Genomic DNA, 25,775 nt, shown 5'->3' on the forward strand with positions numbered 1-25,775 from the left:
AGCAGCAGTGACTTCTGATGACTCCTGCTGCTGAGGGAATAATTCCTCGTCAACAGAATCCTCGGCAATAAAATCCTCCACAAGTGTAAGTTCTTTATGAATAAATTCCTCCACAGTTGTTACCTCTGAGGTCTGTTCTTCAGGAACAGAGTCCTCCATCGGTGTGATTTTGCACATTTTTCTTAAAAAGAAGCTCTTGATCCTGCTTCTCAGTCCTTTGTTTTTAGGTTTCTGACGAGGAGCAGGAGACGCTCTCTCTTCCAAAGTCTTCTTTTCTGAAATCATCGTAAAATGCTCTTCTTTCTCAGGAGCGGGCTCATGTTTTTGATCTTCTCCTCAGCTCCTGGTGTGTGAAGTGAACAGCTCTGAGTTGTTTCTTCAGTCGCTGCCACCTCAGTGTTTCTGATATTGCACATCTTGCAGATGAGATCTCTTGTCACTAAGGATGCTTGCAATATCATATCAGCTCTGCGGGAGCCAGATTTGCTACCAGGGTCTCCGTGGTCCTTTCCAGAGGAGGAACGCTCGACTCTCTCCGCCACCTCTTTGACCAGTAAATGGTTAAATGTTTGCAAAGGTTTTGGGCACCGTGTCACCAACAGTGGCCTCCACATCTGCAGAAGTTAAACTTTTATTTTTTGCATCCACAATACTTTCTATGATATTATTCAAAATTTCTGCCAGTATTTGTTTGGTGTTTTTAGTATTTTGTAATATTGAGAGAGCTTTAAAAGATGACACAGGTCCTTGTTCATACTCAGGAGCTGGCTCATGGTTTCTGATTTTCCCATCAGCTCCTGGTGTCTTAGGTGGACAGCTCTGCTTTACTTCTTCAGTTGCTGCCACCTCAGTGGGATCCTTTTTCTTCTCTTTGAATCCCAATGGGATGGGGATTTCAGTATTTGTTCTCTTTTCAGTGTTGCTTATTTGGCACATCTTGCCTATGAGATCTTTTATCATTGAGGGTGCTTGAAATCCCACGTCAGCCCTGTCGGTGCCAGACTGCAGGCTTCCTTAACTCCTCCGTAACCATCTGTAAATCAACTTCAGCCCAAACTTTCTGGAACAGCCGTTCACAGATGGACTCAAAGAGGAGACAGGTTTCTGGTCAGAGTCTGGTGCTGCTTCATCTCCCAGCATCAAGTTGTCCTGAGTGTTTGGGTCCACAGACTGACGGCAGGCATCTGTTTGTGTGGACTCTGGATTCTTCTCTGACTCGATAGAAGCCTTGGTTGGATTATTCTGCAAAAGAAAGCCATACGGATCATTCATGGGGCAGGATATAGGGATCATACAAATCCATTATTCTTACAATCAAAACTATTCAAATTGAAATATCTTCTGGAATACAGACAGCACAAGTAATATTTAAAGCAAAGCCAAGAAATCTTCAAAAATGAATCACTGAAAGGGAAGAGGGTTATAATTTATGGGGGAACATTTACTTACAAGACTCTGACTGTGCATACGACAAGAAGAAGTTTCTGTGTCTATATGTGGAGTGAAGCTATGGAACAGTTTGCATGTGGAACTGAAGGAATGTCCAAACCTAAACCAGTTTAAAAAGTGGTACAGAGAGATGACTTTTACAAAGTACAAGAATGAAGATGTCCGACTGTCACCAGGTATTTATTGTTACCTATTTCATTTATTTTCTGTGTTACCTTCAGTTTGTGTGTGTAAGTACACATCTATATACAGAAAAAACAGCACTTTTGATCAGAGGTTGCGCCAGACTTTTTCCATTGTCCGTCATTTTCACTGACAGGGTCATAAAAATCCCGTCTTAATCTATTTTTACCCGTCGCTTTCATTTTAAAAATGATAATAATGACATATGTTCAATAGCATTTCATTTTCATTCATTTTTAATTAATATTCAGTCCGAACAAGCTGAACAGAGAATCCACACCACACTGACTGTGGCCCCAGTAGCTACATATGAACAATGAAATGAAACGATTACACTAAAATCTGAACAGTTCGCCTGCTGTGGCCTGAACGCAGTCTCACACTTTCCTCCTGGTCTGCATGGACTTGAATTACGTGTCCACTTGTGCGTAATCAAATGTCTCAAGTGATCTGTCCTTGATTACTTGTTTGTCCTTCATCTTCCACTGCATCAGTCCCTCTTTTCTCAACACAGTCATCGTTATTGGGTTTTTGAAGAAAATTCGGACACTTGGCTGCAGTGACATTTTTCCTTGTGAAGCCAACGAGGTCATGCATCAAGAGAGACAACAGCTGATTAATATGCTCACTCGCCACCAAGTGGTCAGCGGTGTGAATTGCAATCTGTCAAAATGACAGATGGCCTTCAGGTTCTTTTCCATCACGTTTTAAAAAACGGTCAACGACGGAAAATATTCAGTTAACGCGACCCCTGGTAGAAGTACACATCTATATGTAGAATAAACTTGATGCAGATTCATGTCACAGATTCTTTTTCGTATTGTTTTGAATGTTGTGTATTATAACTATATTAATGGAAAGTGATTAATTAAAATAATTTATAGACACCGGGATTAAACAAGTTTGTACTTCCTCCCACTCCTTTTCGGATATGGAAATATTATTTTCAGTGTTTTTAATAATGATACCGTTTGTATTTCTTTTTCTCTTGTCTCAGACTAAAGTTCCTTTTTTTTGCATGTTCGAAATAAATAAATCATCAAAGTGGGTTCACATAGGCTACATTAATCTACTAAGCATTTAAAATGGCAAACATGGAATACATTTTCTTATTTATCTTGTTGTAAAGTCATTTGGAAATTATTTAATGCCAAGGTGTATGTAAAACAAATCAGCAGCTCTTACAAACTATGATGATGACCAGCAGGCGGCCATATTGCTCTACTCAGGGACAGTACTTAAAACTGGCATCTTACACATAAGAAATGAAGCAGACTAATAACTTCACGTAACGTTTTTATTTAAGATGATGGTTTCCCTTAATTGCTAGTTGGTGTTTAAGGGCTCTGACTGGCAAAGCCATCTGCCTGCAGCTAAACGAAGTTAAATTTCTACATAAATCAAATATTAATTACCTTATTTAGATTTGTTTTTAACTGTAAGCTCTAGATGTATAAATTTGCATTTTAACAGCTGTATATATATGTTTATGTATATATATCCACACCAGAGATGGGGACTTGGACTTGAGTTGAAGTCGCATTAAACTGTGACTTCAACTTACCCAAGACTCGTGAAAAACCGTTATTTCATGTTATTTTATTGTCGTTATTTAGCTGTCATTCGTCTTTTTCATTTGTGCTTGATCTGTGGCCCTGACACCGTCACGCATGCGCCATGTACAAAGAGAGCATCTTCAACATCAGATATGACAATGGTGAGTCCACCGGGAGCGCCAGTTTTAGGTGTCGCTATGAACTAACCACCAACATCCAACTTCTTATTTTTTTGAAAAAGCGAAGTGCCTCAGCTGATCCGGTTTCTTCTCTCTGTTATCATCTGCTCTGTTGTAGAAAAGATCCTTTCAGAGGGGACTGACGTTGCTTGGTGGTATGATCCTTGTCAATCCTCACGATTGGTTGCACAGCATGCAGGTGACACCTGTCGCCAACGCCCGCAGTGCCCACAGGTACTTTTCCAAAAGCGAAAAGTAAAACTAAAAGACGGCTCGCGGACGGCCGTGAGCTGGTCCCATCGTTCACTTAAAAGAGCCGACTCGTTCGCGACTGACATCACTAGTTCAAAGTGGTTTACAGCAGGTTGACTGACTGATTATAATAATAAACAAGACGGAACAAGTGAAGTAAACAATAGTTTAGAAAAAAAAAGGATTAAAAACAAAGAACAATTTAAGACAAAAACTGGAGACAAATGCACGCAAGAGAAAATAAAAATGATTAAAATAAGATAAATAATTATAGTAAACAAATTTATATAATTAAATGCTTAAAATCCATCCATTTTCTATACCGTCAGTCGGGTCGCGCGGGGGGGCTGGAGCCTATCCCAGCAGTCATCGGGCGAAAGGTGGGGTACACCCTGGACAGGTCGCCAGTCCATCACAGGGCCACATAGAGACAAACAACCACACACGCTCACACTCACTCCTAAGGACAATCTTTAGAGTCACCAATTAACCTAACGTGCATGTTTTTTGGACGGTGGGAGGAAGCCGGAGTACCTGGAGAGAACCCACGCATACACGGGGAGAACATGCAAACTCCACACAGAAAGGCCCCAGGCGGGGATCGAACCCGGAACCCTCTCACTGTGACCACACCACCGCGCGGCCTCAATGCTTAAAATATAAACGGAAATAGATAACCTACAACTGATCCTTTTGTATACTGTTCCATACGAGGATTGTGCAGCTCTAAGGTCAGAATTTGATTTGGTGTTGGCGAGAGACTTGGCTTGGAAAAAATTACTTGTGAACGCCTCCTCATATTTTACGTATTAATTAAGTACGTATTTAAGTATTTTTACTTTTACTGTACAAGTACACAAAAAATGTGAAGTAGTAAGCACATTAAATTTAAGACTTTGCTTAAAAATTTGGTGGCATGTTTACACGTCTGTTTCATTTTAGTTCATTACTAATCTGTTTATCACAGTCGGATGATATAAATGATACTTGTTTGAATTAAAGTAATGTATATCATTCCAGCATACTTGATAATCACAGAGTAGAGAAGACAAACCCCCATAAACGAGGAGAGGCAGTGAACCAGTGGGTGAAAGACTTCCTCACCGAATACGCAGAGCTTCCCACAAGTCTCCATTCTCCTTGAGGCCAACGTCGACGGGTGTATCTATGGACAGAAAGGAGATGTGGGAGCTCTACACTCGGCATGGAAAATTCAAGAACAAGTCAGAGCAGTTCACTGACAGCGAGAGAGGCAGAGCACTGAAGGCGTCCAGCTCAGTGAGGAGGTGGTTGAACACACCGGTGACCCACATCACAAGTGTGACGATGAAGAGGTTCAGAAAGTATATTTATGAGAAGGAGAAAGTAAGTGTTCAGAAAGAGAAAGGTTAGAATTACACATTAAATAACAATGATTCAAATCAATATTTTAAATAAGTTCAACTAATTGTTAGATTATATCAAAGGAAAATCATCAATTATTTGCTCTTCTTTCGCCCCGGATATATCCAGCTGAGGAGGAGATGCAGATGGAGGTTGTTTTCTGAGAAGGCGGCGCAAAGGGTCGGTGTCTTGTGTGGAATCCTGCTATTTTAACGCAACTTAGCGTGGCTCATCAAGCCGTGTTCGCTGCCATATCCTCAGCATTGTGTGTGCATGTGTCAGCCTTTAAAGAAGTCACTCAATTAATTTCATTACAAATATGTTAAATTTAATTATTATATTGCTTTTATTATTGTGACTGTAAATATTTTTTGGTATCGTTTACAATACCAAATTTATTATTATATTATCTGTTCAGACATCAACTTTTTAATAACACTTAGAATCTGCTTATGATCTCGTACTGTATGACGTTTCCCATTAACTTTTTTTCCAATTTAAAAAAAACAAAACAAAGAAAACTTGCATATGTTTCATCTTTACTGAGCAGCGTGTCGCAGACCGTAACGTTCACACACGTAGGAGTACCTTTAGCGTCAGGACCTGTTTCATATGACCGAAACCTGGAGGGATTGTTGCTGCATCAAGGCACTCATTCCTGGCTCCACCTCCTCCAGGAGAGCTACAATCTGCACGGCTCCCAACCTCAACCAAAGACCTAACCAGAGCCAAAACAGGAAAAATGGCGGCATATTCCAACAAGGATGACGCCGCTGGGTAAACTGACAGAGGATAAACTGGATGTAAACTGGCAAGGAAATAACAAATAGTAAATCCCAGCTAAATATACACAAGGACCTGGCTTGGTCTATCGCTCACCAGCATCTGCCCACGAACCTTTCTGGAAAGACAAAATTGCTCAGGAAGTGCCCTGTGTTCTCGGTCAAATGGCGGGAGGATGAAACGGTGACACACCTGTTTTGGTCATGCCAATTTGCCCAGAGATTGTGGTCCTTGTTAATATCTTGGTTGAATAGGTGTGTGGAAAATACCAAAATCCTTACCAAATGTGTATAAATAACATGAGTAAAGCCTCTGTAGTTTGACTGTTTATGTTGTAATTTAGTATATAATTCTTGTTCAAATGTAAGAATTGACATGATACCGATCAAGAACGAATTAAAAAAAAAAGTGGGAAAAATTTAAAACTGACATTGCTCCGCTGTTAAGATACTTAGCTTGTTAGCGTAGCCTGCTAGCTATAAATAAGAGGAGTTGTCTTGGATTTTAACATTAAAGTGCAACATTAAAATTGTATTATTCCGCTTCACAGTCCAAAGTTGCTGTATTCTTTTTCACTTTTTGGTATTGATTTGACTGTTGGTGCATTACAGCCAGCACTCTTCTTAGCATTTTCAGTTAATGTTAAAAGACAAGATAAAATATGGCATGAATGTATCCTTTTTCAGTTTTGGATTGTTTTAATTAGTAATTAACTGATTGGTCGATTAATTGTTTCAATAATTGATGACTAATCGACTATCAAAATCGTTAGTTGCAGCCCTACTTTTCACGCTGTGCTAAAAATTTCTACCAAATTCTACCAAAAGAGAATGTAAATAGCAGAAAATATTGCAGTGTGGTTTAGTTTTACGAACATTAACATGCAACAGCTATTGCATCATGCAATCTTGATGTTTCTTTTAGGTAGAGAAGAAGCCGTCTGGTGAAGGCAAAGGCTCACCTGAGTGGTTATTCAGTTTTGGACCGTGGCTTGTACGTACTCAACAGCTGTGGAGACTTTGTTCCAGTCTTGGGTGGACAGTGGGGGCAGCAATCCACACAAAGACTCACTCCAGGTACCACACATTCCTGGAGCTCCTCATTAAGGACCAAGGACCCGACGGGATCTTGTCCCTTTACATCACGTGCAGATGCTCACGGGACACTTACTTTAAGGCTCATCCACGTGACCCTTGAGGATCTGAAAGGTCCTGATGGGCTGGATGACAGAGTCAGCCTCTTTGAAGACACCTGACAAACAAGAAGTCAATATGACATGAATGCTAATCATGTGAAATACAAAGTGAACATTGTTTGTATGTCATGTGTAATCACAGCAGCCACACATTCTTCCTCCAGGTCACATAAGTGAATAAATCAATATCTGATAACATAAAGATTACAAACTGTCACATTTAACGAGTTGCTGGCCAGACGTCAAACAAAACAGATCCAGATAAGACAGAATGTCGGATCATTGTCCCTGACAGTGACTCACAAACCAGGCAACAAACTGGCTCTTCAGGCTCCCAGTCCACACTGAGAAATGAAGGTGTTGCATCTGACCAGTCAGTGTCTTCAGACCATCGCTCCAAACAAACTGCTTTTTCCACTTGTGGGAATATTTCAAAGTTAAGTTTAAAAAAAAAAAAAGCTGGTGGCAAAGTTGTAACTGGATGGTTATAGATGCTTTTATTTCAACGCACTCTTTACTTTTTATTATTAACTGGAAGTGACAGACACAACTCTGATTTTATAATCTCGCTTTGTATTAAATATGGTAAAGCTCCTCAATATCTTTCTGATTGGTTCAAACTGGACTCTACTACGTTTAGTTCAACTATGGGATGCGCAGCTTTAAATGAGATTTTCTTTTGCTTTTACTACATTTTATTGTCTACATTTTATCTTATTGGTGATTTGTTATCTGAGAAAGGTGCTTTATAAATAAACTTTACTTACTAACATGAATAAGGTGGGTGTGTCTTACTCCACAAAGCTTTACCCAACATAATCCCAGGTACACAATCGTGGTGTGGATATTTGTGAAATGTCAAACATGTGACATTATCATTATAGGCCTGGAGCCTATCCCAGCAGTCATCGGGCGAAAGGCTGGTACAGCCTGGACAGGTCGCCAGTCCATCACAGGGCCACAATGGTACAATTAAGGTCAATTATTTGGTGTATATTTAACTTTCAACATAATTTAACTTTACATGATGGCTGCACATCGACTCAACATCTGATTTTAAATAAGTTTCTTGTTTGAATATTTTGGTTCTCACTTTTTCTGGTTTCAAAATGTTTCCTACTGCAGTGTTTCCCAACCACGGTCCTGAAGGTGCACGAATAGGTCGTAATCAGCCTTCTGTCGAGCTTAAAGAGCATGGAGTGTCTCTTTGAAGTGCCTTGTGGTGACATGAGTTGTGATTTGGTGCTTTGACAACTGAATGAAATGGTAAAAAAAATACCAAACTGAGACTAATTTTAACTTTTCTTTGAGAAGGTTGAACAGTGTGAACACTTGAATTAAACTATTTTTTAAGTGCTTTAAGGTGACATTTGTGTTTGACACAATATCACCAAATTCAATTATGTTTAAAAAAAACAGATTCAGACTGATGTAATCTCAGAAGATACACAATACTACTCGTATATCATTAAACGTTAGAATTTATACTTCTCTTTGAACAAGTTGATCAGGGGAGAGCGCGAACGCAGTCCCCCACTACCAGAAATTATGCAGTCGAGATTCCCACATTTGGGGAATTCGCAAAGGTCAGTACAGCCGGAGTGCAATGGCTGAGCCTCGCCCTGGGTGAACCACCTTCATGATCATGGTATCTCCCCTGCCAGGTAAGTATGAGTTGTACAGATCACTGAGGGGGGACTCACTCGCACACATACTGAGAACACTGATGGTGCTAACAGTCTATAAGCTAACTAAACCAGAGGCTACAGAGGCTGGGATGATGCTACAACATCTGAAAACAGAGGGAACTGATCTGTGGACTGATAGATTATTAACATTTTATTTCTACAAAAGACTGCTCATGTTTCCCATAATGCACTGATGTATTTGATCACAAAAAGCTATAAAAATACATCATGTTTTATAAATCAGCCTGTCTGTAAATGACTAACAGCCCAACAGAGAGTTAAAGTGAAACTAAGTGAATCAAACTACAATCACAAACTGTTTTGTTCACATCTGACATTCAGAGAAAGTATAAAAACACACAGAAACATGTTCTGTCTGCTAACTGTGCAACCACTTCCTGTTTCTTTGTTTACTGGTGGGGGGATACTGACAGTCCTGCTGCTGCCTCCTACTGTCGTGGAGTGTGAACCAGGCTGGATGATAATGAATGGGATCTTACCACAATACACATCAAAACCACAAGAATTGTTCCAAATGATGTGGCATCTGATTTTATGTCTTCATGTGTGAAGAAACAAAGAAAAGTCATGTAGATGTTTTTTTCAGGCTGTAAAACCACACCAGCTTACAAAGCTCTATCGGTCTCTGGTGGAGAACGGAGGTAACTGCAGGATTCAACCATGAAATAAACATCTGATCCATCCATTACAGATGGTCCTGGTGTTAACTTTAAATACACAATACTTTCACATACAACCTCGGTTTAATGTTCATAGTAAACTGGCCACATGACTGTTGATCTACTTTATAAAATGACACTGAGGTATTTCAACAAAAGTAAAGACATTAAATGATCTATTTCAGAGAATTGATGTTGAACGATGGGAATAAAATTGTACGAGTGCTGCCATACAGAAAATTATTATTTTTTATAAAAAGCCTCAAAACATTCTTTCTCAAATCTGCGATTAAAAAAGAAATATTTCAACACACCAAACAGTGACTTAAAGTGATGTGGGAGGAGACAGAAGTCACTTTCTCTGTCTGTGCACCAATAAGACGACTATGAATGTGAACAGCAGAATTTTGAGGGAGAATTTATGTAAAATGTAGCCTAAATATGTACATTATTAGTATTTACTACCTGTGAAACCCTGCAATCATGCAATGCATTTTATACACAGTGTGCACTGTGTTTGTCAGGGTGTAAGTACATTAGAGGAAAGGACTGAATGAATTCTGACATTTATTGAACCCGACCAACAGGCTGTGTTTACACTCCGTATAAACATGTATCCTATGTAATCTCATCACAAGTACATACACCGTCTGTGATATTCTGGCACACACGTGGACACATTCATATGACAGAAAATGTCTGATGGACTCACTGAGCGACCACTTACTCACCTTGTGTACGTCCATATGCGATTTCTGTGAAGATTTTTCTCTCTGCCTCTGTGTCAGTGTCTTGGAAAAAAAAAAAAAAGGTACTCTGAGTAAAACAGATGTGTAACAATTAGCCAATCATGTAATCATAATTATCAGACAAATGTAATAATATTTGCATCATCACATCAACTCAACAGAAATGTCCTATTTCGAGTTTTCCACAGTATGATAGGTGACAGACTGATAGAGATTACTACCTTTTAATGGAGCCGTCTTGTTTAATTTCTGCCTCCAACTGTGAGCGTGCCATATCTGTCCTGTGTGGTCCTTGTTTAGGGAGCCCAAAAGACATTTAATTGCCCATTTACATTCCTCTCTTTACTTTCAATAAACAGCCGTTATTCTTTATAGAGTTTAGGTGAATTATGAAATTATTAACTGCAGTTATTTCTATGACAATTATCTAAATACAACTTCATGCGTTTGAACTGTGCATTACACTCAGGCTGTGATGCTGAGTTTAAACACAAGACTCTTTCACAGAAGACCTTCCACTCGTCTCTGTTCATTTCTGCAAAGACAGTGAACAGCAGAGCTGTGAGCTCATTGTTAAAGCTTCAGAGTTGAGGAGGGGGGTGTTGTTGCTACACCAGAAGGAGCAGATTCATATCAGTCTTTCATGTACAGAGATGCTGAACCCGTGTACAAATGTGTCTGAATAGTTATTTGGATTAAAAACTTAAATAATCCATTACAGATGGTCCTGATGTTGACTTTAAATACACAATACTTTCACATACACTACACCTAATATACTGCCAATTAAATATATTCTGTTCGATTAAAAACAGGAAAAATATAGTTTAAAAAGAAGGCAAAAAGAAAAGTTGAAACAATATAAAAGTGGAGCTACGGGGCATTTTTATGCTGATCTATTCTTGTTTGAATCTGGCATCTTATATAAGCAGAACTACAGCCCAGTGTGTAGTGGGTTGTTTGTTGGTGGCTGTGTATAGAGCTGCACAATTAATCACATCTCGATCTTAATTCTGACTTCCTACATTTACCTTTAAAATGTGTGCTCCGCCAATGAGTAAAATGACATCACGCACTCCCTGTTGATCACATGCTTGTTCCAGGCACGGAACCAAGAAACTAGAAGTTTTTCCTGGATGAAGTTTGGAAGAGTAGCAATGTAAGGACAGATAAACAGGAACAGAGAATCAAAGTAAAAAATGTAACGCCCAGCACAGAAGAGGGTAAAGAACTTCATTAAAAATACTTTATATTTACAACAAGTAATGGTAACCAAGACAAAATAACAGATGCATTTATTCACCAGAAACAATACAACATGCACGCTTAAATCTCATTATTTTTCACACTATTAGGGGGTGCACCGTTCCTGGAAATACTGCAATACCAGGTCGATGCGTGGAGTGGACGGAGCAAGCCCCTATTCCATCTCCCTATTCCAAAAATCAATTTAATATATGGTCCCCGGGTAGGGGACGTATCAGATATTAAACTGATAAGAACAGATACTACACTTGATCTTAGCCAAAAGGCCGAGAAGCGATACCAGAAATAGGTCGGAGGAAACCAAGTCATTCTCCGCAACGTCATTCTAACTCACGGTTAGACACATCAAATAGAATACGACATGATTTATGTCACAGTAAAAACTAACGATGAACAACGTTGCGCCTGTAACGCAGATGTTGTTTCGAAAGAGTAAGTTGAATTAACAATTGTCAACAAATGCGGCTTCGAGTCCCTTCCTGCACACGTGGTACGCTTCAGTCCAATAGGAAGCGTCGAAACTTAAACATAGAAAAAACTCAATTTTCCTCGCATATACGTTACAATATGTGTATTACCTTTGTGTGTGCGAGTAAATAGTCAGTTGAGCTTCATGAGTTGAACGAATGTAAAGGGACAAGTGCAGTCGAGGGAAAATAATGTTTTTTCGATACGGACTCCAAACTGACAACGCTCCTGTGGTGGCCTCTAATGGAGAAGAGAGCCAACGCACCTCATGCTCGGCTCCCGAATTAATTACTCAGCAAATACCCTAACGCACCTGCTCGGCACTGTAGGTGGTCAAACTGAAAACTATTCTTTCTAAAAAGTAAAGTTAAACGTTTAGGGAGCTCCACAACTATGACCCAAACACCAACGGTAACTTACGTACATGTACAGTTAACGGCAGTTAGCTAAAACCTTAATACCACCACCACTCCAACAATTAAAACTAACCGACACTCCCAGTAAGCAAACTTAATTAGGCTGTTAAGACAGTAAGTTAACATTCAATTTAATTAGACAAAAATGGTCAACAGTGAGAAATATGAACGTGTTGAAACTGTCCAGACCTTCAAACCGTTGGGGTTAATTAAACCGAAGCTAGCTTAATTAGCTAACCTCAACTACTCTGCTGCGTGAAACGTTTGCAATGCGCGACGAAAAATTAAACCAACTTAACAATATGTAGTTATTTATAATGTTAACACAATAGCCGTTCTTATCTCAAAGAAAAGTACAGCATATTAAGTAAACATGAACTCACTAAGGGCCATCCGCCACTTCATCACTCTTTACTCCCGTGACAGAATCAACGTGTTTCAATTAACGCATGCGCATACATCTTAAATTGAACCCAGCTTGTTGCTAATTGTCAAACTGACAAGTTTTATTTCCAATTCAACATAAAAATATGTTTGAAATCTTTCAATATGTTAGCTTTGCTTGTTCACCTCTATGACTAAATTTTTTTTTTTTTTAAACTGACAATGACAGCGAGTTTAAATTAGCTTTAAATGTAAAAGCACATTTGCAAAGCACATGGTCAATTGGAATTATATATATATTTAAATAAATCTTTATTTTAAAAATAAATGATCAAAACAAAAAGTTTTCTGGAAGAGATTTAAACAAGTTTTGAATATGCATTTTCCAAATATTCATTGAAGAGAGACATTTTAATCCATTTTGTTTGTAAAAAACTAAAAACAAAAACCTGAAATCTGCACACTAAGAAAAATTGGTTTTGAGGACATTTATGAAATTTCCTCCTAATAACCAACTTGGGTTGGTCACGCTAGTGGAATATTATTTCAAGTATGCAGGTTTCATGTTTTCAGCTGGAGATGTATGCTTTTTGTTACATACTTTCATCTTGATCATTGACATTCAGAACGGTTGCATGCACAGGTAAGTCCTGCAACAGTTGCACTCGTCCATTTAACTATTTAACTATTTAACTAACTCTATTCAGTGTTATCATTATTATTTCTACCTTGTACAATTGCATTCATTATCTAGTGCAATACAACCTCTCAATAGCGCTGATAAATTAATAGAGTAATAAAGTTCTTATCTTATCTCGATAGGCAGACAGACATTTAATACCAAGATGTAATGCCACTTTACTGCTAATAGGAATTGCTGCTCCAATAAATTTCCCTTTGGAGAATAACATTGTTTAACTATCTAGATGGCAAACCCCACAATCCGCATTGCCAACCCAGATGCTCCTGAAAATCGGCAACAGGCCATTCTGATGGCGAACAAAGAGGCCCGTCTTTATCGGGATAAAAGGCTGGTCTTCCCCACGCCTCCCCCGGAGCTGCTGAACAAAGCCACTGCCCTGGCCCACGCAGAAAAGCTCCTTCAGGCGGAGGGTGTCACTGCTCCATCCCGCCAGCAGTGCCTGGGAAAGCTGCCAGTGCCGTTTGGTCAATACAAAAATGCACCGTTCCACTGGCTTGTGGCAAACGATGTGGGCTACATGAAGTCGTAAGCATTTTAAATTTAAGACAAATTTGGTAGCATGTTTACACATCTGTTTCATTCTTGGTTCAATTACTAATCTGTTTATCACAGTCAGATGATATAAATGATGCTTGTTTGAATTAAGGTAATATATATCGGTGAGTGTTTAGTGTTGTAAGTATGCTTGTTTGTGTTTGGTAAGTGAAACGTGGTACATCATACATTCTGATTGTTACACTGCCTTATTGTCCAGCAACTGCAGGAAAGCACCTCTAAGTATAGTCCTTCATTATGGCCTGGTGATGAAGCTGAGATGGTAGCTGCATGCGAGTCTGTGGAACTTAAGTAAGACACATCAGTAAATTTATATGAAGTAGTTTTATGTAAATAAGTCATAATATAAGATAAAAATTTGATACATTTTTAGACTACCCAGTCCCAGGAGTCTAAGACTCAAGATTCAGGTCCCAGAGACAAGGTAAAGCTGCCAGAGTCCAGTGTTTTCCAAAGGCTTTTTCACCTCTCTTCACTGCCCAAGCTGCCTGAGTCCACCGCACCACCCAAGCTGCCTGAGTCCACCGCACCACCCAAGCTGCATGAGTCCACCGCACCACCCAAGCTGCCAGAGTCCACCGCACCACCCAAGCTGCCAGAGTCCAGTGTTTTCCAAAGGCTTTTTCACCCCTCTTCACTGGCCAAGCTGCCTGAGTCCACCGCACCACCCAAGCTGCCAGAGTCCAGTGTTTTCCAAAGGCTTTTTCACCTCTCTTCACTGCCCAAGCTGCCTGAGTCCACCGCACCACCCAAGCTGCCTGAGTCCACCGCACCACCCAAGCTGCATGAGTCCAGTGTTTTCCAAAGGCTTTTTCACCCCTCTTCACTGCCCAAGCTGCCTGAGTCAACCGCACCACCCAAGCTGCCTGAGTCCAGTGTTTTCCAAAGGCTTTTTCACCCCTCTTCACTGCCCAAGCTACCTGAGTCCACCGCACCACCCAAGCTGCATGAGTCCACCGCACCACCCAAGCTGCCAGAGTCCACCGCACCACCCAAGCTGCCAGAGTCCAGTGTTTTCCAAAGGCTTTTTCACCCCTCTTCACTGCCCAAGCTGCCTGAGTCCACCGCACCACCCAAGCTGCCTGAGTCCAGTGTTTTCCAAAGGCTTTTTCACCCCTCTTCACTGCCCAAGCTGCCTGAGTCCACCGCACCACCCAAGCTGCCTGAGTCCACCGCACCACCCAAGCTGCCAGAGTCCAGTGTTTTCCAAAGGCTTTTTCACCCCTCTTCACTGCCCAAGCTGCCTGAGTCCACCGCACCACCCAAGCTGCCAGAGTTCAGTGTTTTCCAAAGGCTTTTTCACCCCTCTTCACTGCCCAAGCTGCCTGAGTCCACCGCACCACCCAAGCTGCCTGAGTCCACCGCACCACCCAAGCTGCCAGAATCCAGTGTTTTCCAAAGGCTTTTTCACCCCTCTTCACTGCCCAAGCTGCCTGAGTCCACCGCACCACCCAAGCTGCCAGAATCCAGTGTTTTCCAAAGGCTTTTTCACCCCTCTTCACTGCCCAAGCTGCCTGAGTCCACCGCACCACCCAAGCTGCCAGAATCCAGTGTTTTCCAAAGGCTTTTTCACCCCTCTTCACTGCCCAAGCTGCCTGAGTCCACCGCACCACCCAAGCTGCCTGAGTCCACCGCACCACCCAAGCTGCCAGAGTCCAGTGTTTTCCAAAGGCCTTTTCACCCCTCTTCACTGCCCAAGCTGCCTGAGTCCACCGCACCACCCAAGCAGCCAGAGTCCACCGCACCACCCAAGCTGCCACACAAGAAGCGCATATCCAGGATCCCGGCTGCTGCACAGCCAACTGAAGCCCCGTCCGCGTCCCAAGGCCAGGATTATCCACTGAAACCACCTCTAAGTGACTCACCTGTAAGTAACATTTACAGTGAATGCAAACATAAGTGTGAGACGCTTCTTTAAACTGTGCTCCATGTGTATCATTGCATGTTACAAATGATAAAAACAATTTTGCTTTGTACGTGTTGTGCGTGTTACAGGTGGAGTTAGAGGGCTGGGTACGTCTTTGGGAAAACCCAAACGGCATTCCAGCAGCTGACATCTCATGGCTAAAGGAGGACACAGAGAGAGGTCTCTTCACTGCCGTTCAAATCTACAAGGACATCACTGGTGTGCTCAAGAGGCGACGGGTGATGAAGTCAGACCGCATGTGGTTTTCCCCTCCAGAACCTCCAGGCTTCGTTGGAGGTGCTCTGCCTGTACCACACCTGTTTTTCCGCAGCCGTGTCTTTGCGTGGCGCCCTGTAGGAGTCTGGAGATGTTCCCTGAAGTGTCCTCGTGGCGATGAGTGTGTTGGAAAGGGTCGTAATGTGTACCTGTACAAGTCTGGCTACCACACCCGGATATAACTCAATTCAGCTGTGTTAGAGTAAAAACATCATGGTTGAATAATGATTACATTGTATCTAAACATGTAAAAGGAAAAGTTCCTTGAAAATCATATTGATTTGATTGTAAATTGTTATATGCTATTATCATTATTGTTATTATATATTGTTCCCTGATCTGTAGTCCAGGTACGTCACATTTGTGACGTATCCAACTGGTACACGATGCTGACGGAGGTCCTGTGCTGTGGGCCTTGCACAAAGTCAGCCAGGGGTGGAGAAGGTGGCACAACAGGTCGGTGGCTTGCATGGGATCCTGTTATTATAACACAACAGAGCGAGGCACATCAAGCTGTGTTCCCTGCCGTCCTCACTAGCAAGTGAGTACACTCAGCATCGTGTGTGCACGTGTCAGTCTTTAAAGAAGTTATTCGAACCGACCTAAAGTTATAAATTTTTCCTCCACTAACAGGCGTGGTGTGGACAAGAATGTTGTGCGTCTTCTGAGGGACCGAACCGAAGGGAACACTATGGTCAAGGTGTGGCGTCAGATACAGGAAAACCACACGGAGAAGCACCTTCAGTGCAAAGACCTGTACACCACACAGCTTAGTGAAACCTAGAGGGATTGTTTCTGCAGTAGGTCACACATTTCATTCATTGCCTCCTCCAAGAGATCTCCCGTCTGCACGGCTCCTGCGCCACACCTTCCTGCTGGCAGAGGCCGACAACGTGCAGGACTACAGGAGCCAGATCCTCTCCACTTTTGGCACTGTGCTAAAGATGGATTCCACCAAGAAAGTATGTAAATCAAAACGCAATCATAGATTGTGGCATACAGAACATATTTCCTATTATAAACATATTGTCATATTGAGGAGTCCACAGAGAAGCTGGGACCTATGTGCCGTGGAGTAATGGAGGTTTCGTCTGGCCAACCAACCTGTCCCCAGCATCCTGTATGTGGACCGTGGCTGTTGCCGTGCACAGGGCCCAACAGCTGTGGAGACTTTGTTCCAGTCTTGGGTGGACAGTGGAATGGTTGTGCGTCTGGACATCTTTCACTGGATTCACCGTTTCGATGCAGCCGTCCGCACAGAGTCTCACTCCAAGTACGCAGTGTTCAAGTCTGCACTTGCTGGGGCGGTGCTGGCGTACAACCGCGCAGACATGGAGCTACTCATCAAGGCTGTCAGAGCCAAGGACCCGACAGCTCTGAAGGCTGTGACAGATGAGGACGTCATCCACCTTTTTATTTCCAGGGAGCAGCTGAAACATCACGTGCGACGGGTCACACAAGGGGCGCAGGAAACGTTTAGGCTCATCAACCTGGCCATTGAGGAACCGAAAGGCCCCGCGGGGCTGGATGAAAGTGGAGTCGGCCTCTTCAAGACACCTGGTATAAAGACCTGACACTAAAACTTACAACATTAATACTAGTTGTGTGGCATAAAAAAGTCTCCATAACAATCGGTTTGTGTGTCTGTACGTTATTTGTATTTGCAGCGGCCATTGATGAGATGTGGGCGGCGCAGCGGCGACACCTGGAGTGCATCCAGGATCCTCCAGACATCTACATGTATAGGGTGGCGCGTACAACGACCATCAACAAAGTGGATGTGCCCTACTACAAATGTCTGCGTGGCAACAACAGCCTGGAAGGATTCCACAAAACTTTGCCCAACATGATCCCAGGTGCACAGGTGGATATTTATAAAATGTCACACGTGTCACTGTGAGTAATCTCATGTGTTTTATTGTGATGTTCAGGTCCCCACTGCGCAGCCCGGCCCTATCAGGTCTATCTGATAAGTGGCATTGCACGGTGGAATTCTGACCGCTATATCCTATTTGACTTACTGCTGTGTTGTGGTTCACTTCAGTTGATTGAAATCGTTTTACATTTAATACACAAAGATTTGAATCAAGTTTTAAATTGTAGTGCTTTGATGTCAGCAGCTTAGTATAATAAAAAGTTTGAATTTTCATTCTTAGCCAGGTTTAATGACACTGTAGTTTATTTTAAAGTTCCCAATTTCATGCACTTTGTTCAATAAAACTGCTGCTATAAGCATTTATCATTCAATGTTTTTGTGATTGTTGAAGATTTGGAACACAGATGCAGACATAAGGTAAGATAAGGTTGAGGTAGATGGTAAGGGATCAGGAGTTAGAGGAGTTAAAGAACAAGTTTAACTCAGTGGCCTCCTTCTATCCCCTGGCCACTCTTTTTTTCATGGCCACCGATGGTTCTCAGACCACTCCACACCTCCCTCATGTTGTTTTGTTGGAGTTTGCTCTCCAACTTTCTCCAACTAAGCGCATGTAAAACAATATTACATCATTTTGCACATGTAAACAGATCAGAATCGGCTTCAGAAATATTTAACTACTTTTAACCAGCCTTCAACCATCCTTAAATATATCAATTGTTCTGTAAAAAGCATAAATGGCATTGAAAAAAAATATCACTCTCACAAATATTCTTCAAATCAAATTAATTATATTTTATTGATTGTTGGTAGCAAACAGTACAGTAGCAAGTGAATAAATGACATCAATTGTGTTTCATGTGGCAAGACAAGTTTATTTGTAGAGCACAATTCGTACACAAGGCAATTCAAAATACTTTACAGCTACATAAAATCACAAGAAGGCAAATAAAATAATTCCATAAAACAAAAAATAATCATTAATCAATTGAATGAAAAGTGAAGTGAGTCATAGGCACAGCTAAATAAACTGTTTTCAGCCTGGATTTAAACATTGTCAGAGTTGAGACCTGTCTCACATCTTCTGGAAGACTGTTCCAGATTTTAGGAGCATAAAACTAAAACGCAGCCTCACCTTGTTTAGTCCTGACTCTGGGCACCAGCAGGAAACCCCTCCCTGAGGTTCTCAGAGTTCAAGTTGGTTCATATGACTCTAACATGTCAGAGATGTACTTTTGCACTAGACCATGAAGAGACTTGTACACAAGCAGAGCTGTTTTAAAGTCTATTCTCTGAGCGACAGGAAGCCAGAGCAGAGACCTGAACACTGGACTAATGTGGTCGTATTTCCTGGTTCTAGTCAGAACACGAGCAGCAGCGTTCTGGATGTACTGCAGCTGTCTTACAGCCCGTTTAGAGCCCAGTGAGCAGGCCGTTACAGCAGTCCAACCTGCTGGAGACAAATGCATGGATTAGTCTTTCTAAGTCTGGTTTAGACACTATTCCTTTGATTCCGGTGATGTTTTTTTAGATGGTAAAAAGCTGCTGATGTTATTGATTAAATGTGACTGTTAAAGTTCAGGTCTGAGTTCAATATAACCCCTAGATTTCTAACTTGAGCATTAGGTTTTAGAGAGAGAGTCTCAAGGTGACCGATAACACTGTCTCTTTGTTTCTGTGGGCCACAGACAATGATTTCAGTTTTGTCTGGAGAAAATTGTTTTGCATCCACACACTGATCTGTTTGATGCAGAGACACAATGTATCTACAGGCCCGTGTTCTTCTGCCGTCAGTGACACATAGATCTGAGTGTCATCTGCATAGTTGTGGTAGGACACATTATAGCTGCGTATTAGCTGGCCTAATGGGAGCATGTACAGATTGAACAATAGGGGTTACAGGATCGACCCCTGTGCTCATACAATCATAATTATGATAGACTGTCATATTCCCAGGTGGCTTAAAAAGGTATCATTTCAAATACTTAATAATTGTTGTTGTGCGAGACTCAAAATACCCATTTTCTGTTAAACAATCAATAAATAAGGCACAATTACACATAATATTGATCATAGAAAATCTGCCAATCATATTAATCAATAATTGCACTACGGACCGGCTCAACCCCCAAGATCCAGACTGGAGGGCTTCATTGGGATTGGGACCCAACTCAAATCTCGCGGGATCGGGAGTCAGTGTTGCCAGGTCACGTGTACGATAATTATCGTATTTGTATGATGATTTTGCCCTGTGTATGATGTACGATCAATAATCCCCAAAAAGGCCAAATATATGATAATTTGACCATTCTCTGAATGTGTGGTTGTAATCTGTTGTAATCAGCCTGTCACAACTGATTTTTTTGTGAACCCTGAAGGCATTTCCATTTCCATGTGACAAGTTTTAAGCCAATCATACTTTTCTATGTGAGCTACGAGTGACGTGCATGCGTTTGCCTCAGAAGTTCCTATCAGTAGGTGGGCTTCAGCCTGATTTGGCTCATTAGTTCCCACTCGTCATTGTTTACGGGACATTTAGCCTAACGCAACTGCTGATGCAAAGCCGTGAGTGCCCGTTAGACGCTATTCAACACTTGAGTGACTATAGCGCATCCATAGATTTGTTATTTTGGTTATGACAGGTGTTTCATAATTTCCCACAAAATATGACCATTTTATGTCTCTGGTACAATAATACTACATTTCCCACCTGGTAACACTGTCGGGATGTATCCTAGCGACAGGATGTCAATAAATTGTGTGGAAAGGAAGCTCAAAGAAGGTCTTTACAGCACAAAGACTAAGCAATGCAAGTCTGACATTTGGAGAAGTTTCTCAATTGTCCATGAATCTCTTTATTAACAGCCTATAAAATGACGTGTTTTCTCCTGCGGGACGGGACAAGACACAGAATCAATGCATTTCTATCATTGTGCGGGCATAAATTCTAAATGTTTTGCGGGTGCAGGCGGGATTGGACACACACATTGCGGGAGCGGGCGGGAATGTAACAGACACGTTGCGTGTGCGGGCGGTAATGGTCAGAAATTTAGCGGGAGCGGGATGAAGAAAACAGTCCCGCGCAGGGCTCTAATCCAGACCTCAGTTATACGGGACTTAATTGTACAAATGACAACCTGGCGCCACATTATCCGGGTTCTATTAGACAGTACCCCACAGTACACCGACTTTCCACAATTTTGACATGTCAAGTAAAACACCTTGACTTCATCTCTAATTTTGGTGAACCCCGTCAGTACCGGTCGTCAATCAATTTCCACCGGTTGAGTCAACATTCATTTTGTGATTGAAATGCCAGCGACGTCTTCATTGAAAATTAAACGTTTGTTCAGTGTTGATTTCTCAATGTTGGATGCTGAACCTGTTCTATATTGACTCCCGAGGCACAGAGCAGATCGTGCGGGACAGGAAGTCGTACGCAGAAACAAAATCATTTTCAAAATAATAATAATAAATCATTTTCTGTGGTAACTTGCCTTTACTTCATCAGTCACCATAACGGCCCTTCAAAAAGCCTCAGAATGCCCCATTTTTACCTCAAAATTTCAAAACACATCTGACACATCTGAAAACATGATGTTGAAATGGAATATTGTTTTCATTTCCATCAGTTTAGTATTTGACTGTTTATAGATTCAATATTCATATTTGTCACATACATTATCATACATAGTACAATATGTAGTGAAATTTTATTTTTACCTGCTACCAAGAATTAAGGATAAGAATTTGAATATAAATATTTCGAATAAACAAAACCTTGACACAATAATTCCACACAAAATAAGAAAAATGCTTCAGTAAAAAAGTGTTGAGTGAAGGGTTTTAAAATATAAGTGTAAAGACTTACAATATTAACAATATTATTGATGTTAGCATTTAGGTGCAGGTGAGTGAGATAGTCCAGTTTTTTATATTCTTCACTGAAGGGAAAACAGGATAGGGAGGAAAAGGCTGAGTCAAACCAAGCTCATCTTTGGCCCAAGCAGCAAGAAGAGGAGCAGTGATAGAGGGAGAGCAGGTACTATAAAAGGAAGAGATGCCACACCTGTATATGCTTTAAAAGTCAGTTGTATAATGCATGATTATTGAAGTATTGTGTAAGATTATAATAGAAATGTGTTCAAAAGCTGGTTTTCCTTAACAAGAGTGAAACGATTAGGCACTATCATCAACATGATAGTGTAATAGGGCTTGGGTATCTATTTTAAATACTGAAGGAAATATGAAGTGTTTGTATATATTATCCCTCTGTCCCAGTACAGTTCATTCCTTTTTATTCCTAATCCATGACTTGATGAAATTCATTCTCCAGTTTTACAATGTAACTCATTTGCAAATCATTTAGGATGTTTAGGGTGTTCTCTGATAACAAACTAAAGAAATAAACTTAAAAGTCATCAAGATGCTGTTTTTGTTCCTTTAAGACTCTGAAAATGGCCAGATTTAAATAAGGGAATTAAAAAAAATTCCAGGGGAGCGTGCCCCCGAACCCGCCTAGAAGTTCTGACTCATGACCTCAGTATTTTTTGGGCCCTACGTACTGCCCTGCCTCCGATGTGTTGATCAGTGTGTGAATCTGCAGCCTGGTCCATTGATTAATTTCCACAGACACCTCATTTATTTATATACGGTCAAAGTAGCACATGTATTTGAAGATCGGAGTTCCAGAATTAATCGACAATGTTGTGAATTAATCATTTAAAAGATTTGGTAAAGGGGTTAATATCATTGACTAATTTATGAAGAATGTCGTTGTCATTGTGTACTAAGGAGTAAATTATGAGTTAAGAGCTTATGTCCTGGTCAAGATGTTTTGTCAATTTCTGTTTAATCAATCTTGTCAAGAAACCACTACTTGACAATACAGTTTTGGCATTATTTATGTTGAATTTCTCTGTAGGATCACTTTTTGGCCAAATGTAGGAATGATTTGGGGATGTCTTTGGTAAGATATATGTTGTTAAGGGTTACGTAAAAATATCTAATCGTATACAGACTTAATCATATGAAATATAGGACTTGTTGGTGAAAGCTGGATAGCTTAATTAACCATTTCTTTTTATAGCATAGTCTCATATGAATATAGGCTATATATGTTATCTTTAAAAAACCGTAGCCTAACAGGCAAAGCAAATTTCGAATTCCCCAAAGTGTAAATACATTTAACACAGTAAGATGTCACACTAACATTGGAACTAAAAGCAACATGTTCAACCAAACTGATGGTGGGCTAGCTTACTAAGCTAAGAGGTGACCGCTACCGTTAGCCTAGTTTTCTTCCAGACAAACGTTACAGTGTAAGCTTTTCTGCAAATTTGTGTTGCTGTTTGAAATATCAACTTTCATTTTTAACCTATGTTAAAGTGTAAAACAAAATAATCCCATGGTACAGAAGCTGTACTCTACATCAGTTAGGACCATCATGTATTGCAGCCTGAAGCTAGCAGTTTTGTAGCTAACGGGGTGTGCTAATGCTAACATTGTCCTTATTTCTTATCAACTGAGAATACCGGAGCACATTTATTCCTAAAATGACTGAACAGCGTGACTATGATCCTGGGCAGCAGGATTTGAGGATGTACTTTGTACTTTGTACTGAAGATGTACTTTGACCATATTTAATTTGTCCATTTTAAACATTAAACATGCTAGGGACATGTGGTAATGTCATTTGCTTGTATTTGTAGTTTGTAGAAGCATAACGTTTGCTGAAAACTGCTGAGTAAATTATTTTGCCATCTAAAACAACTCACCCCTCAAAAATTGAGCGAGAGCTTGTCACTTTTACTGCAGACAAAAACACAACAGTAAAGAAGGAGGATTACAGAGCTTGTTAGCAATTGATGGTGTAATCCTGGATGTGTCATTGAGAAGGAGCATCTCTGCCTCCCAGATGTTGAACTGCTGGCTGTGAGCTTCTGTCCATGTTTACACCTGTGTTACCTGTCATGGCTGTGTGTGTACTCTCCAGCAAAGTTGTTGCCAGGCTACAAAAACAACACCTCAACTCCATTTATGTTCCATCCATCCATTATCTTCCGCTTATCCGAGGTCGGGTTGCAGAGGCAACAGGATCCCGAGGCATTCCCCAGCCAGATGTAATAGCTCCACCAAGTTCATGGTCTGCCTCGGGGCCTCCTCCCAGTTGGATGTGCCTGAAAAACCTGCAAAATAAATCAATCCTTTGCCTTGTCTTCTTGCAGATAATAATAATAACAGATGGTCTATTATTGTACCCAAGTAATTAGATGAAAATGCCTGATTTTCTCATTATGAATAACAAGACAGACTTCAAAAGTGCACAGTGGTGAACCAGATCAAATTTATTCAGTTTCTTTGTGTCATTGTGAAGAGGATTGCAATCATTCCACTTAAATATTTAATTTCCACCATGTTAGTGCTGCTGGAGACGCTTAACTAAAAGCGATCAAAGCTGTATCATCCAAATACGTCCGAATACATTAACTTGGTGTATCTGTGCGATAATCAGTGTAAAGAGTAAAAAGCACAGCTGATCTCACACAGCTCCAACATAAGTCATAATGACTGAAGTCAGAGTTTTGTTCACCTTTACGAATTGAACTCTTTTTAAGAACAGAAACAAACCAGTTGAACAAATAAATATTTAATACCTGCTGAATATTTTTTCACTCCAAAACGTCTCCTTGTATCATCTAAAATACATCTTAAAGTATAATTCTTCATCTTAAGTATAATTCCCTTCACTTCTGTGTATATTGTCACTCTAATGTGGACATGAGGATTGGTTTTATCTAAATAACTCAAGTTACTCTCTGACTGTTTAAGATAATTAAAATGAAATATTTCAAGAGATGTTTTAATTGCTCATTTATCTTTTTATTTATTTGATGCAAAACTTTAGTTGAACTCAAATGAAAAGCAGTGAATAAAATCTCAGTCTTTGCTGGATATTTTCATCAGTTCTGAGAGAAAAGAAAATGCAGAAATCGAACATAGTTTTTACATTTTTATTGATTTTAAAAAATGTTTGTTGTTTTTTTTGTACATTGTTGTATCGTTCATTTGTAATTTATAGTAACAGATAAAACTGTTTCTTTGGTGGATGGAAGTGTTTTGATTAATGGTAGCAGTGCAAGTAACGTCCAATCGGAGAAATAAAAATTAGAGACAGAAATCCAGGATTGGCTTCTTCTCTCCGGTTGGAGGCTGGATTTCATCGCTTTATCTAAATAATCGAGGGCATGATGGAGGTCCTCCAAAGCACAAGAAAAACCTTTCTGTGATGTCAGATTTCTTGGAAAGAGCATTTAGGTGTGTTTTGATGTTGGACACAATTATTTGGTCAATCAGGGGTTCATCTAAACTCATGAAAATCAGCACAGTGTCTGGACCGTGCCATATTTTACATAGCCTTTTGAAAATGGCCTTGTCCAGGTTTGGAATTTTGTTTTTGTCGATATTCGGAATGTCTCCCTCAACTTCAGCCCAAAGCTTCTGGAACAGCCGGTCAGATACGGAATCAAAAACTTCTGGAGGCCAGATGTTCACTGAGGACTTAACATTCTTTAAAATGATTCTTTCAATAAGTCTTTGTAAAGCTGATTCGATTGTTTCCTCTGGTAATATGGCTCCTTTACAACTGTCTTGTGATCCAGTGGTAGCCACTGAAGTCATTCTTACAGGTGTGTTTACCTGCGGGATGGGTGGTGACTGTGCTGCTGGTACTAAACTTGGATCTTCTTGAACCTCTCCAGTCTGAGAGGAGACAGGTTCCTGGTCAGAGTCTGGGGCTGCTTCATCTTCCGGCATCAGTTCGTCCTGAATG

The 25,775-nt window shown here is 40.6% G+C and overlaps 2 non-coding genes across 2 annotated transcripts; both read right to left on the reverse strand.

The window, feature by feature from the left end:
• Nucleotides 1-8,488: 8,488 nt before the first annotated feature.
• Nucleotides 8,489-8,652, reverse strand: LOC140307805 (U1 spliceosomal RNA). Its single transcript, XR_011915836.1, has one exon. It is a non-coding gene; the product is annotated as a U1 spliceosomal RNA (small nuclear RNA).
• Nucleotides 8,653-11,450: 2,798 nt separating this feature from the next.
• LOC140307847 (U2 spliceosomal RNA) lies at nucleotides 11,451-11,641 on the reverse strand. Its single transcript, XR_011915875.1, has one exon. It is a non-coding gene; the product is annotated as a U2 spliceosomal RNA (small nuclear RNA).
• Between the last annotated feature and the right edge of the window lie 14,134 nt (nucleotides 11,642-25,775).

The sequence above is a fragment of the Leuresthes tenuis genome, unplaced genomic scaffold (assembly GCF_036924035.1).
Source record: "Leuresthes tenuis unplaced genomic scaffold, fLeuTen1.0.hap1 SCAF_5, whole genome shotgun sequence".
Lineage (NCBI taxonomy): Eukaryota > Metazoa > Chordata > Actinopteri > Atheriniformes > Atherinopsidae > Leuresthes > Leuresthes tenuis.